The sequence below is a fragment of the Amborella trichopoda genome, chromosome 4 (genome assembly GCF_054954075.1).
Source record: "Amborella trichopoda isolate Santa Cruz 75 chromosome 4, AtrichopodaSantaCruz75HAP2 v2.0, whole genome shotgun sequence".
Taxonomy (NCBI): domain Eukaryota; kingdom Viridiplantae; phylum Streptophyta; class Magnoliopsida; order Amborellales; family Amborellaceae; genus Amborella; species Amborella trichopoda.
Window position 1 is genome coordinate 42,592,294 of NC_142339.1, and position 4,345 is coordinate 42,596,638.

The window sequence follows — 4,345 nt, forward strand, 5'->3', positions numbered from 1 at the left end:
GCTATTCAACAATCGAAAATGGGAATATGAATGTTAAATTATCGGGCAATTTTCGGTTGTTGAACAACCGAAAACAAATAAAATTTGGTTGTTCAACAATCGATAATGAGTAAAACTATCTTTTTTTAAAAAAATTCCGTTATGAAGTCCAAAAAGCGGACATCCAGGTAATAACGGAAAGTATTCGGTAGTTTTGTAATAACGGAAACTATAAATGGATATGTACGTAATTTTTCCAAAAATAATAAATTGAGTTTTAAGTTTTGTGACACTTAGATTTAGGTCTTCAAAAATTGGAGGGCCTCTTTCAATATTGGGGCACTATTATTTATTTTTAAAACATAGAATTTAATTCAATTTATTTTTTTTATTTTTTTAATTGAGATTAGCTTATAGTTTGTAAAGATTACATCCTTAAAATGCGATATCTAAAAGGTATTTCTAGCATGTATTATATTGGAGGGAGTAAATGCATTCTATATTCTCAAGAGAGAGAAGGTTGTTAGATCGTCTCTCTCTAGGCTCCACCGGCGAGTTTACAATGAGATTTTTAGCCAGATTCTGGCAAGACTCCTATCAAGATACAATGGCAGGTCAGTTTTTACTTATTTATTTCAATATTGAGAAAAGTTTATATAGAGCAGAGGCTGTCAACAATCAAATTAGAGCCTACCTCAAAATTTTCAATAGAAGATGTTGTTTTGATGACCACATATGTTAGAATCGTTAGAGCATACATGCACAGATATTGAATCGACAATGGAGTGAGAATAAGAGAGAACACAACATTTATGTGGTTCGGGTCGAAGCCTTACGTCTACGGATCTAAAGCCCAACAGGCTACATTTTTCACTATTTTAGATGAATATTACATCAATAAGTACCTCTATATATAGAGGACAATCATACAATTACAGGAGATAAATATAATATGATTATTGGAGATAGAGCTAAATAGTAGAAGGCCTTATCACCAAACTAACTTGATGATCAGGTAACTTTGACTTGGTCTCTTCTTATCTTCTAGATACCTAATCTTATCAAGAGATATATACACATACATCCATAATGATGTATATCAATATGAACTTGATATATCCATATCCTAAGACCATAACATCAATTTGATAATCTCGACATCAAGATGCATGGACATGAGAAAAAAATGGATTTCAAATTTTAAAAATTATATATTTTGTAATGCATTTTTTGACCATCAATTTTTAAGATTTTCAAGTTTTCATAGATATGTCGATCTGCACTATTTTTGAAGCTTTAAACTTTATAAATAACGATGAAATTTTTTTTCAAAGATATGACAAAGATTTCCAGTATTGAAACCACATTTCTCGACACTATTTAAATGTAGGATCTAATTTGATTGTTTAGAGCCTAGGTTCTATACAAACAACACCCTTCAATATTTACTATGGAAAATGCAAAAATAAATAAAAAAAGATTTTGTTTTGCCTCGTTAGTTTAGGAAATCAAGGTTTATATTTTGGTTTTTTTACCCTTTTCACTTTTATTTTTTTGTTATTTTGGAGTGATTCTACAATTTGTAAAAGGTCCTCAGATTCATCATCATCAAATCCTTATTCTAACAATCAGGGGTCGCCTAAAAAAAAAAACCTCAAAATATAACTTAAAAATTAAAAAAATAGAAAACCAAATGTATATTTTTTGTTTTATTGGTTATTTACTTATTTTGAACTTTAAAGTAAAATTTTCATTTATTTATATTTTCTTTGCATTACAATGTCTTGGAATTTTATTTATTTATTAATAATTCAATACTGCATTATTTATGTTCTCTTGGGAATTGTTTTGTAGGGTGCGGTTTGTATAGAGCCGAAGCTTGAAACAATCAAAGTAAAGCACATCTTTAAATATTGTTGAGAAATATGGTTTCAATATTGGAAATCTTTGTGATAGCTTTAAAATATATTTTCATCTTTAATATTAAAATTTGAAGCTTAAAAAATAACGTGGATCGAGCATATCTATGAAAATTTGAAAATCTTGACGGTCCAAAAATGCTTCACAAGATGCACTATTTCCAAAACTTGAAATCTATTTTTTTTCTCACCTTGATGCCGAGATGATCAATTTGAGGATATTTGTGCATCAAAACAATTTCTTCTACTGAAAATTTTGAGGTGGGCTCCAATTTGATTGTTTAGAGCCTCAGCTTTATATAAACTTTTTCTTTGTTATATAAAAAAAATTATATAAGGGTGAGGCTCTAAACAATCAAATTAGAGCGTACCTAAAAATTTTCACTAGAAGAGGTTGGTTAGATGCTTAAATATCCTCAAATTGATTATCTCGGCCTCAAGATGCATGTACATGAGAAAAAAAGGATTACACGTTTTGTAAATAGTGCATCTTGTAATGTATTTTTGGGCCATCAATTTTCAAGATTTTCAAATTGTCATAGATCCTCTTGTTCTATACTATTTTTGAAGTTCAAAATTTTATAACTAGAGGTGACAATATATTTTAAGTCGATTACAAAGATTTCCATTACTGAAACCACATTTCTCAATATTATTTGAAGATGCGCTTTAATTTGATTGTTTAGAGCCTCGGTTCTATACAAACGATACCCTTTTTATATTAATACATCATTTTGAACTTCACACTATTAAAACATGGAGCACGTAGGCTGGTAAAATCTTGCTCATTGTTAAATTTGAATATTCAAATCCTATTTTGTCAAACATACCCCAAGTCGAATGCACAAATGGAAAAAATGTTAAAAAAGAAAGAGAAACACCTATGGCCCAACCAAAAATAAGAGTATAACAGATAGAGAAAAGGAAAATTGTTTCATGTGGGACTACATATGCGATCAAAAAAGTGTAAAGCATCCCTCTTAAAGATGGATGCAAGTAGGTGTTCCATCTAAAAAACAATAGAAATTAACGGTCCAAATGTTTACTTACTAGAATTATTATTTCTAGTTTTTAAAATTTACTTATTTTTTTTATATTCATGATCTTCATGTTAGAGATTACATGTCTTTAAAAATTAAGTCCAAAAATCCATCTCAAAATAAATTTATTAATAGACCCGCATTTCTACATATTCGGGCTACATAGTAAAGAATATTTACAATAGGTACTTGAGTTATTATTTCACTTGAATTATAATACTGTTAAAGAGCGTAATTTTATGATTTTTTTTTTAAATTTTCCTATTATTCTATAATATCATTTTTTTTTTCCTTTCTTTCTTATTTTATAATTATTTAATTTATCGAGCTGGTCCAATTTGGCTGTCCAACTGGACCGGTGCCTCTCTCTACCTATTTTTAAGTGTATTTACTGATTATAAAAGAATGGTGCAGTTTGTATAGAGCCTACGCTCTAATCAATCAAATTAGAGCCTACCTTCAAATAGTATCGAGAAATATGGTTTCAATATTGGAAATCTTTTTGATAGCCTTAAAATATATTTTTATCTTTATTTATAAAGTTTAAAGCTTTAAAAATAGTTTAAAAGTTTAAACTACTTTATTTATAAAGTTTAAAACTTAAAAATCTTGAAATTGACGGTCCAAAAGTGTGTTACAATATATACTATTTCCAAAACTTAAAATCCATTTCTTCTCATATCCATGCATCTTGATGTCGAAATGATGAATTTGAGGATATTTGGGCATCAAAACAATCTCTTCTAATGAAAGTTTCGAGGTAGGCTCGAATTTGATTGTGTAGAGCATCGGCTCTATACAAACTTTTCCCATTAAAGAATGGATTTGAATAGTTCTTATAATTATTTACATATATAAATGTTTTTTCCATAAGCATTTTCCTGAAACAATTTCACTCGAACTAAACAACCCCTAAGTTAATCATCATCCCTTTTTTTTTATAAGGGTGCGGTTTGTATAGAGCCGACGCTCTAAACAATCAAAATAAAATTCACCTTCAACTAGTATTGAAAAATGTGATTTCAATAATAGAAATTACAGCTTTAAAATATATTTTTATTTTTAATTATAATATTTAAAGATTAAAAAATAACATAGATAAAAATGATTTATGAAAACGTAAAAATCTAAAAAATTGACGGTGTTATAAGATCCACTATTTTCAAAACTTAAACTCCTTTTTTTTTTTTTTTATCGTAGCGTTGAGATGATCAGCGTCAAAACAACCTCAAATATTTTAGGTACCCTCTAATTTGTTTAGAGCTTGGCTCCATGCAAACTTTTTCCTTTTTTTTAATTCCGCTACCCTCTTCCGCGTTAAGCCAGGCTGTCCGCTCAAAACATCTTTGTCTCTCGACAGTAGAAAACAACATTCTATCTCTCTCTAGTTTATTGGCAAAGGCCGGT